A 12,281-nucleotide genomic window follows, 5' to 3' on the forward strand; every position below is an offset into this window, starting at 1 on the left:
TAAGTATATGTACGTATCGGTAACACACAAATTATGTTGCTTATGGTTTTTTTACGGAACAGTGCACAAACAACATTACAACGTCTCTTAACAACCGGTAAAAATATATACCGTATATATACTACTTATCAATTTAAGTGGTCTACTGTTACCAGGCAAAATTTTGGCTGCATGAAAAAAAAATGCATTAGCCGCATGTCAGTATAAGCCGCAGTGTTCACAGTGTGGGAAAAAAGTAGCGGCTTATGACCCGAAAACTAGTTCTTTGCCGACCCTGTCCCGTAGTTATATAAAACTTTTTGTTATATGGCAGAATATGCCCTTGTTTTTCTTTGCTGTGACTCCACTGTAAAAATCATACATTTCTGTAGTTGGTTGTGAATAAAGAGGACATTTCTGATTTTTAATATTTTATTTATTATTTAATTACTTAGTGATGCATGGATGCCTATGGAGGAGGTCTTTGTGAGCAGGAAAAGCTGTGAAACCTTTTTTTCTCTAAAAAAAATTAGAAATTTCTACAGTAGAAAAAACAGGAAGTTGTCTGTCTTTTAATTTTTCAATTATTACCAAGTTAGTTTGGTGTATTATGAATAGCACGGGGTCGAGTGCGAGGGTGTATTTATCAGTACTAAAACCTCCAAAATGTATGCCCTCTGTCACATTTTTGAAGCATCTCTATTTTACGTTCTAAAGGGCATTGAGGCAACTGTTGTTGTTTGGCGCTATATAACTGAATTGAATTGAATTTTCCAAAGCCGTCCAGTGGGCTGGATTGGCGTCTTTGGCAGGCCGAATCTGGCCCCCAGACCTTATGTTTGACACTCCTGATCTAAAGATAGCTGAGGGCTTTTAACCACATGCTAAATGCACAGATTTTTATAAAATTAAAAGATGTTACATGTCAAATTATGTCTCATATGTTCATGTTGACTTCAGGTTTTCCATTTGGAATTAGAAAAGGGCTGAACATTAATCTAAACCAAACCCCACCACTATACCTCGATCTGTCTGTTGAAGCTGAATCTGATTCACTTTTTGTCTGATTTTGTTGTACCTGTACCAATAAAAAACAGACTTTTTGGAGATTTTTAGACAGGGACGCTTGCCAGATAGCGTAGAAGATTTACCAGTGTGCAGCTTCAATGAAGCCGGTGCCTGTGGCTCGCTCGGGCCCCTTCAGGGGGTGGGGTGCCCTCGGCCTCTGGGCCTGCGGCTCGGTCCACTCTGGCACAGCTGGATGCCAGCGGAGCTCACGGGCACATCACTGCAACCCCCCCTGGCTTCTGCTCCACAGCTGCTGGGTGACCCCTCATCTGGGACTCTCCTCAGCTCTTTCCGGGAGAGTGGCTCGGCTGCCCCTCTGTTGGTCTTCCTTGGTCTCTTGTGCTCTGAGGGTCTCTGGATGTCTGGAGCATGGATCTCCTCCATACCTGCTTCATGCCCTGGAGGACGGGGCTGTGCCCCCCCCACACCCTCTAGCAGATCATTACATGAAGGAATCTTTGGAATAGATTCTCTCTCTACAGGTGATTTATATATATATATGTAGTTTTTGTCCCCCCACCTCTTTTTTGTTTTGTGCCCTTGATCACTGTTCCTCCTCCCCGCTGTTTTTCTTTCCCTTCATGTCTGTCCCGTATGTAACAACTGAAAATAAAATAAAATAAACAATAAAAACAAAGGTCAATCAAATGGACCAATACGGCAAGGCCGGGATGAGAACCTGAGACTGTGAGTATCTTACCAGACAGATATCTCGTAGTCAAGACAAGAAAAGATAAGGTTAGTGAGAGAACCACGATGATGTATTAAGAAAAAGAAAAAGGTGAAAACAATATATAAGAGGGTGGGTAAAATTCTGAGCAAAACCAAACAAGAAAAAAAACTAACTCTATCCCTGCAGAGTGAGCTGCAAATAGAAGTCAGAGTCATTTTAATTAAAACGAGTCCGCCTTAAAAACATGACTGGAAGGAGATGCTGTTGGTGTTCTAATAAAATTTTGCATGATTCATTATTTATTTCCAACTTGACACTGAAAAGTGAAACAATATCATTCCTTAAATAAAAAGAAACCAATTACCAACAAACCAACAAATGTATTTTTTATTTTTTTATTTAAACGAATAAATTAATTTTGAATTGAAGCTTATTTCTGTCACTGAAGAAAAATTTATTTAAAAAAAAAACACAAATGGAAAAATTGTGACCAAAGTGGAAGTTTCAGGTTACCTCCAAAAGTTAAATTAATAACTCCATATTTTTAGATTAAAAACATCAAAATTTTGAATCATGGTGGAAAAACATTGCTTTCCAGTGATCGGGAACAGAATTTCTTCATTAATTTATTTACAATTTGTGATGTAAAAATTTGGGCAGCACAGTCATTCAGACCCAGTCTGAGGTGAGACAAATGCACTGAATATAAGGAAAGAAAACAAAGGAGGAAGTCTTTGTCACATGTGCATGTGGTGACACGGCTTTCAGCATCACCATCTCTTCCTGCTTCGGTTCTGGTTTGCATATCCTGCTGGTCCTGTGTGAGACAGAGTTAAATAATCAGTTAATCAGACATCAGTGTGTTCATGTTCCTTCCTCCAAACAAAGAGAGGCGATAAAAAGAAGATATGGAGAGAAAACAGACACAATATGTGGTTGATCTCTGTGTCTGTGTGTTTCTTGCACAGCTGGTTTTACACTTTAGTTCCATCAAGTTTTCAAAATAACCAAAAAACTAAAAGAAGCAACAGACTTACAGTAAATCAGAGAAAAGGCTGCAAGTTTGTTTTGTCAGCGTACGTCCCTGTATAAATCAATCCTGTGTGTGAAGGTTAGCACATCAGTGCCGCTATAACAAACACACAGAAGCCTAATGAAGATGGATGAGACAGCACACACACTTCTCCTGGCCTCCCGGTTATTGATGAGCCTGAGGGGTCAAAGGTTAAGGAAACACCATCTGTGTATAGGTGTGCGAGTAACTTTCACTCTTGCTCCTTTGTCGCTGTGATTTTAAGTTCTGTGGGTTTTTTTTTAACTTTTAGTATGTTCTCTTTTATTTTTCTGGAACATTTTTGTTCCAATCATTGTTTACCTATAAATCATTTATAGCATTCTTCGAAAGTTTTAGGTGGTAAAAGTAAAGCAAGAATGTTTTTGAAGCTTAACAGAAACCTTTAATTAGGACATCATTCTTATGTTGCTTTCTGTTAATTTTTTCTAACTTCTACATCTTACATTTTACATATTTTAAACCCACAAATCTTTTGCCAAAATACTATAGGTCATCTCAGCTTTTTTATGTTTAACCATTCACTAATTGCTAAGCCCCTCCCCCACTATTAAAGACAAGTCAAGTTTTTTTCAATAGTACATTCAAACAGACTAAAGTGCCAAGTAAAGAGTCACAGCCTTGGCCAGCCGCTTGAAGAGCTATACCAGAAAGACAGAAGGCAGGAGGATAAAGCTGTACTCCACTGAGCTTCCATGGTGTACTCTCAATGGCAAGGGGACAATATGAATATGAACAGCCCCACCAACGCTACAGACGGCGCAATACTGGAAGAAAATCTGGGAGAAGGACACAACTGATAACGGCAATCCTCAGTCGCTAGTGGAGCTAAGAGCAGGACACAGCAACCTCCCTAACAGGGTGATAGTTACAGTGGCGGACATCCAAGAAAGGGATGTTTCTGTACAGAAACATCTGTGGCGAGTATGGTCTGGAAGTCCCGAGGTCAAAATGGGAGACGCCCCCTAGGGTGGTCAAGAATAACCGAGCTAAGATCCTGTGGGACTTCCAGATACAGATGGAGAAACTAGTGATGGCTAACCAACCGGACATGGTGGGGGACAAGCAGAGTAAGACGGCCTTAGTGATAGACTTAGCGGTTCCGAATGACAGCAACATCAGGAAGAAGGAACACGAGAAGCTTTAGAAATACCAAGGACTCAGAGAAGAGCTCGAGAAAATGTGTAGGGTGAAGGTAACAGTGGTCCCAGTGGCAATCGGAGCACTCAGTGCAGTGACTCCCAAGCTAGCATGGTTTTTTAGCTCTTTGTTGGGATGAGCATACATACTGTTCTATTTATTGAGTTGGTTTGAAGTGATAATATCATGTACCTTTTCTCATGCTTAACATGACATTTACTAAATGTGTGTTGATTCAAGAGTCTGCAGGTGCATCACTATTTTTTTAAACAGTTTTTAGGTATTGAAAAGCTACCTAAAGATGGAGTTTTCAACCACCTTTAGCATTAGCATTAGCCTATTTTCTGGAATGGAAATGGAAAAGTCTATCTGTTGTTTATAAACCAACAAATATTATCTTAAAAAAATAGAAATCTGTTATTTCAGAAAATCCGGCAGTTTCAGGCATGTGCTCATAGGTACATTTGTACTTGAAACCGTCATAAATCTTTGCTGTCCACGTTTTCAATTTCTGCTTTTGATTGGCTCTTTAATTGCACAGACCAATTAAAAAATTGGCATCTCTGCTTTTAAATAATTGTCACACTGATTTTTACCCAGGATTCTTTGTCTTTCTCTCACACAACATAAAAAAAGGTTATTACAGACAAACAGACAAGAACTGTTACTGTGAGTTACTGTTACTGGCTTCCCTTCATTGGTTTCCTCTTAAATCCAGAATTGAATTCAAAATCCTGCTCCTCAAATACAAGGTCTTGAGTAATCAGACCCCATCTTATCTTAATGACCTTGTAGTACCATATCACCTCACTTTCACTGCAGGCTTACTTGTTGTTCATAGAGTATTTAAAAGTAGAATGGGAGGGAGAAGCTATTAATCTCTGTCTCTCTTCCACAGCATGTCTTTATCCTGTCTTCCTTCTCTCACCCCAGCCGGTCTCAGCAGATGGCCCCGCCCCTCCCTGAGCCTGGTTCTGCTGGAGGTTTCTTCCTGTTAAAAGGGAGTTTTTCCTTCCCACTGTCGCCAAAGTGCTTGCTCATAGGGGGTCATGTGATTGTTGGGTTTTCCTCTGTATGTATTATTGTTCAGGTCTACCTTACAATATAAAGCACCTTGAGGTGACTATTGTTGTGATTTGGCGCTATAGAAATAAAATTGAATTGAATTTTGACTCAACCATAACCTTTTTGTTTCATCTATACAGTTAGGAAAGACTCAGGAGACGAGCCACATGACTATCTGCAGCTGTTATTTCACATGAGGGCTCTGACCGAAATTGGTAGATGAGTCCTTTACTGTGAGCTTTCTCATTTCCCCACCATCTTTCTAAAAATAAGTTGCCCTTCTCTTCTTCTCTACAGTTCTTGTGTTCTTGGTGCTGTTGAATCCAGTTCGCTACTTGTCGCTTTTCAAATCTGCCCAGCCTAGCCTGTTTAATATAACGAGGATAAAATATTCTGGTCTGACTTGGACACAATACACAACCACACCAGAAAATATTTGTTAAAGTAACTTGATTTAAAATTGGAAATGTCCTCTGAGATGTAAGGCGACCACATTATTCGTCTCCCTGTCTCTCTCTGGATGCCTGTGGTCCACTGCTCTGAAGCTCCTCTTCCATCCTGTTCCTCCTCTGCCTCATTCTGCTCTGTCTTTTCATCTCCTATCTCATCATCTCTTTTAGCTGACATTTGCAGTGTGTTTTACTAATATCCCTCCCCAAAAATAGCTGCGGCTTGACCAGCAAATTCTCCTCTTCGCTGAAAGATGACTACTGTGTGTGTGTGTGAGAGAGAGAGCGGTGTCCTGCCAGGTTGTCATTCCTTTTTTCTTCCTAACCACATATGAAGAAAACTGAATTATAATGGAGCCCATTATTAGGGCTTAGCAGAGTCCTGATCGCTCTGTGTTTCTGAGGATTGTTATGGTGTGTGTGTGTGTGTGTGTGTGTGTGTGTGTGTGTGTGTGTGTGTGTGTATATGTCTCTATGAGGACTACTAGTTTGAATTTTCAGATTTTGAGAGGACATTTTTTCACAGTGATATTATTGTTAGTTACAATTAGGGTTATAAATAAACTCATGATATCAAATACAGGGTCCTCGTAAAGATGCAAGTACATTTAATCTGTGTGTGTCTGTGTGTGTCTGTGTGTATGTGCTTGGTGGATTTTTCCCCTGGTATTCACGGTGAATGCAAAAAACATTAAAGTGTCAGGCGGCATTACTGTAATTGCCGTTTTAGATCTGATTCGATACAGGCCTCTCTGGGGAAATTTTTTGAAATGTATGTGCACGTGTGTGTGTCTGTGCACGTGTGTGTGTTTGTGCACGTGCGTGTGTCTGTGCACGTGTGTGTGTCTGTGCACGTGTGTGTGTTTGTGCACGTGCGTGTGTCTGTGCACGTGTGTGTGTGTACATTTTAAAGAGACACGGCGATCCAGCTGGGAAACTGACTAACTGATTACCGTCATGATTTCTGGGAAATGAGCAGCTTTAGTGAACACAGAACAAGTGTGTTTATTGCTAATTTGTGGTGTTTTATTATTATTGTTAGATTGTGATAAATTAAGTGCAGAGTGTGTGTTAGTGGTCTTTGAGTCATCAGCTGTGTTTGGAAACATGTCAGCAAAACACAAGACAGAGTGTTTGGATTACTTTGTAGATGTTCATGTAGCTTCCTGGACCTGAATTAAATTTAACGTTTGACTCTCATTGTTCATTTAGCCACCAGGACATGAGGAATTTATGATACAGCCAGACATCAAGTCTAATTTGAAATGCAAAATTTGAAACTGCAGTGCTTTGTACCAGGATTTTGGTATAATCACATACACTCACCACATACTTTTACCTTTTTCAACTGCTCAGTAATGAAAAAAGCTGATCGACCAAATTTCCTCATTTTCAGTAAACCTCTGTAAATTGTAGCCTTAACTTCCTGTTCTTAGTTTACAGGAGTTGCACCCAGTGCGGTCTTCTGCTGCTCTAGCTGATTTTCTTGCGCATTCAGAGATGCTATTTTGTAAATCTTGGTTGCAACAAGTGATTATTTGAGTTACAGCTTAAAGTACTGTAGCTGTTCTCCTCTGACTCCTGGCATCAGCAACAGAACTGCTCCTCACTGGATATTTTCTCTTTTTTAAAACCATCCTCTGCAAACCCCAGCAACACTGAATATGGTTTCATGTCTAACCCTGACCCTCTGTCTCTCAAGAGGCTGTTCTTGCTGCTTTAGACATACAAAAGCACAAGCTAGTCATTTTAACTCCATCAGAGCTGGTAAAACTCCAAACACTGGCGAGTGTCCTTGAGCCATGCAGATAAATAAAACTATATTTTAACTTATTGTTACTGTTTCTTCAAAAAGCTCTATAGTTACAATTATTGTGTAGATTAATAATTACTTTCTTGAACTGTCTACTACAGATTTGTGACTGAGCTTCTTGGAGGTGAGACATATGTGTCATGTTCAGTGGTTTTACCTGCTTTCTGCCACCTGCATCACACCATGGTCTCCAATGATGACTCAAACTACATGGTGAAATTCAAGACTGCCTTCACAAAGGATCTATCCCAACGTGTAACTACACTCAACCATCAGTGGCTCAAGATAGCTATTGTGCTTGACGCACGCTTTAAGAACTTAAAGTGTCTTGCAAGGGGAGAGCGAGAAGAGGTTTGAACCAGCCTCGAGGCCTTGCTGCAGGAAGAGTGTAGAGAAGATATTTTTTGCACTAAAATGTTTGATGGTTTAGCCTAATGTACAAAATAATTTGGGCTAAGGTTACTCAGAGTTTAAAGGTGAAGCTGATCAAATAACTTTTCATGTTTCTGCCTTGTGTTTTTTTTTAAAAGAAAAACTGCACTTTATGTAGAAATTTGTATCATTATTATTATTATTTAAAGACAATACCATTTTGAAAATGTACTTAAAGTACTTAAAATAGCACTTTATTTTTAAGTCTGGCAGACACCCCCCCCCCCCCCCCCTCCCCCAAACCCTGACAAGGATAAGCGGAAGAGGGTGGATTTAAAAATATATATATATATATATTTAAGACAACTCAATTCACTACACTATCAATTCAATATCAATACCTTCATTAGGAATGAAAAATGATGGGTTGGGAGTGACAACAAGGTTTCAATAATGATGTAACCAGTTACATCACTTTTTTAAGCGTTATTTTAAACCCTGGCAGTGAGTAAAGCCTGGCTTCAGTGCTTGTACTTAATCTGCAGTAAATGACCTAATAAGGAAATCTGTCAGATACATAGAAAGTAATTGGAAACCAAGGCACATAAAGCAGTCTCAAGTCCGAGCTTTTGAGCCCAAGCTTTTTTTATATACATTTATTTGATTATCTGAACATTTGACCTCATCTAATGTGAACATCTAAAAATTCCAAGATTAAATTCAGAAAAGTCCCACAGGTTTCTTTAAACTGGTCCTTCCTCTAAATGGGAACAGCTTCCTGTTTTTGTTGTTACCGTTGACAGTAACTCTGTACTTTTTCACAGCAATCAAAAGAATCCACTTGAACTTTTCCCACCACTCATGATGAGATACACCAGAAGTGTGAGACATAAACATTAAAACACAATCACGGAGAAACAAAGTTACAGAAGGCAGCCAAACGCACACAGAAGTGAGTCATTGAGCCCAGATGTCCTGATTCGGCTTTTCACCTAAAACCCCCCAGAATGACTGTTTAAGTGAGATACACTCATAAAACCCAAAATACAATTTCATAACCACACACAATACACTAATGAACGATTGAATGCACTCATACATACACACAAACGCACTCTTCCATTACCATGAACTCACCTGATGGTATGCTCACAGACCAGGCTGACCTAATGAACTGTGTTTTCTAGCTGACGGCGATATGTCATCATGGTGAACTGGTGCTACATGTGTTATCTATAAACCGCTGATTAACAACAGTGTGTGTCAGAACTAAAGAGTGTGTTGTGTACATGTGCAACTCATGACGTTTGTGGGAAATGGGTTGTTGGCTGTACAAATGCTCAGTGTCTCTCTCTCACACACACATGGACACACTGCGACCTCCTGTGCAGTGCAGACTAATAGGTTTGCAATGTGCGTTTTGTCTCATTGGCACCAAGCGGGGCGACTGTCAGCAGGAGATCTGACACTCCGAGACATTTTACAGATATGTCAGTGTGGAGCAGCGGGGTAACGATCTTTTTGGAGCTGCCCAGTAAAACACCAGTCTGCGGTCAGACGATCTGTCACACTAATCCACACCATCCATCAGAGCAAGAGGGAGAGAGACAGAGAGGGATCCAGAAAGAGTGAGAGAAAGCTAGTTTTCTATAAAAAAGTTATTTCGGGAAAACAAGTTGTGGGTTTTTTTTGGTGAATTTATTGCATTTCCATAAACAGAGCCATGACCACAACTTACCTTAGTTAAAGATTTTACAGGTTTAAATCAGGTTGTAATTTCCAGTCAATGGCAAGGGGCTGATTTTACAGTAAATGTCCACCGCATCTCTATGAGCAAAACGCTCTAATCTCTGCCAACATTTACAATTACACAGAGATGCTTCACTGTTTATTCCACTGAAGTTGATACTGATAAGCACCTGACTAGCTCAAGATATAAACATATAAAGTGCTCTGAAAAGCATTTGTCCCCGTCCTGACTGCTTTGCTTTGCATCTTTGTCCCCCTAAAATGTTTCATGAAAAAAAATCTAAAATCTAAACCTGACCTTGTATAAAAAGTAATTGCCTCCTTTGTTAAATCTTGAATTAACTGTGATTAACCACACATTTTGGAAAGCTGAGTTTATTTTAACACATTTATAATCAAGAAATTATTTAAATAGAACCTGTCCGACAAGGTAAAGCAGGCTAAAAGATCTCAAAAAGCAACACATCATGCCACGACCTAGAAAAACAACCGAGAAACAAAGTCATTGACATTTATCAGTTTGGAAAAGGTTACAAAGCCATTTTTAAGTCTTTAGGACTTCAGTGAACCACAGTGAGAGAAATTATCCACAAATGGAGAGAACTCGGAACAGTGGTGAACCTTCCCAGGAGTAGTCGACCCACCAAATTACTCCAAGAGCGCATTGCTGACTCATCCAGAAGATCACAGAAGAATGGCGAACAACATCTGAAGACCTGCAGACCTCACTTCTCTCACTTAAGGTCAGAGATCATGATTGAACAGTAAGAAGGGGACTGAGCAAAAGTGGCATCTATGAGAGAATTCAAGAAGAAAACCACTGCTGACCAAAAAGAACACAAAGACTCGGCTCACATTTGCTGAAAAACATCTTGACGATGCCCAAGACTTGGGGGAAAATACTCTGTGAATTGATGGACAAAAATAAGGTTACATTTGGTGTGAAGCTAACATCTGATTTCACTTTGGTTATGCAGTAGGACAATGAGCCAAAAATTCCTGAGCTTTGTAATTGTTTTTGGATCATACTAATTTGTTAGTATTCATCCATCCAGCTTCTGCCTCCTATGTGGGTCAGGGTCACAAGGGCAGCACTCTAAGGAGAGACTCACCTCCTACCTCCTACCTACTGAGTCTTTACGACTATTGGGTCTATGGAGCCTCCGCCCGGTAGGAGATGCTTAAAACACCCTGAACAACCTCACCTGGCTCCTTTTATACTTTGAGAGGCCAGAAACTCTTCAGAGGAAACTCAATTCTGGCACTTGTATCTGCGAACTCATTCTTTTGGTCACTATCCACAGATCATGACCATAGGTGGAGGGTATGTAGATCAACTGGTAGATTGTTTATGGTGAGTTATCACCTTACACCAACAGACAAGCACAGAGTCCCCTCACTGCTGATACCACACCAGTTCATCTGTCTCTCAACTTTCGCCTCACTTGGGAAACTCCCAAGATACTTAAACTCCCCCACCTAGGGCTGCAACTCATCCCGAGTGGGCGCTCCACACTTTTATGGCACAGAGCATCAGTTTCAGACTTAGTACTCATGCACTGTGAAGCAAGTTCTGCTGTGGATCTAGATTTGGTGACATTATCCAACAGTAGTGCAATATACAAAAAAGCTGCAAAGATGTTGTGAATAATTTGTTATACTCATTACTTTGTACTTATTTATGTTGCTCTCATTTACCAACACTGACACAACCTTTAAAGCTCTCATGAGCACAGATTGAGGGATTTTTATTATGACATGATGCATCAAAGGCACTGATTCACAGCACAGAAGATAACATTTAAGAAGAGGGAACGCTGAATACTTTCTTATCTGGAGCAGACCACAGCTAAACACCAGTATGACCCATTACCTAAAGAATGCAGAGAAAACTGGTCAGATAAAACTACTGCAAACCCTACCTGTTTTATCGCATCAGCAGACATCCTCAGCTCGAATGTGCCCTCTGTCAGAAGTCAGCTAATGCTAACTTGGTGCCAGACTGAAGAGGTACTTGGAAACTAAACATATCATCGTATTTCGAAAAACGTGACCTATTTAAAAAGAGACTGGGTTCTAAACTGGAGGCAGGAACTGTTTGCTGGACTTTGTGAAAGTGGCTGATAAGATGATGGAGAAAGAAGAAAGGATGGGGAAAGAAACGGCGTGGGAGGAATGCAAATGAAAAGAAAATACAAAGAGAAGCACCACAAAAAAGCTGACTTAAAGAGAAAATAACATGGTAGGGAGGAGTGATTAAGTACTAGTTTAGAGGAAACCAGACAAACTGGGTAGACAGAGAATAAACACTGGCATTTCTTGTTCTAATTTTCGCTCATTGGTCTCAGTCTAGTCTGTACCAGAGAAACCTCCAGTACATGCTCAGTTCTGATCCCTCTATGGCACCACTGTTGTCATATTTTCCCCTCCACGCCTTGTTGGTGCTTGTCATTGATCACTTATTCTGTCAGAAAAATATGTTTATGCTCCCTTTCTGGCTTCCCAGCGTCACTCTTTTCTCTGGCTTCTCCCTTTTCATCAGAGGGTTTATTTGTCACTTCAAAAGAAATACATTAATCCCTCTGTTTTTGTTCCGTCATCAGATGTCGCCATGGCATCTGACGAGGGCGGATTAAGGTCTGTCTGTTTCTCACTCTAACACAAGACGACTTTGAGTTAATTTAAAACATCCTCTGCCCGACCAGTAGCATAAAGACTCCCTGTGGAGCCCCCGACGGCAAAAAAGTTAGAGGCTCTTCTCAAAACAGCAAAACATCACAAGAGATGTTGTATTTCTGCATGAATCAGAGGTTTCAGTCAGATTCTTAAAGATTAAAGAGTCTCATGTGTTTAACATAGAGATTAGAGGTGCTTCTTAATGAGCACTTGGTCAAGAGTTAC

The sequence above is a fragment of the Mchenga conophoros genome, linkage group LG3 (genome assembly GCF_057382185.1).
Source record: "Mchenga conophoros isolate Kocher_MC1m ecotype Shallow Benthic linkage group LG3, M_conophoros_male_GT1.1, whole genome shotgun sequence".
Classification (NCBI taxonomy): Eukaryota; Metazoa; Chordata; class Actinopteri; order Cichliformes; family Cichlidae; genus Mchenga; species Mchenga conophoros.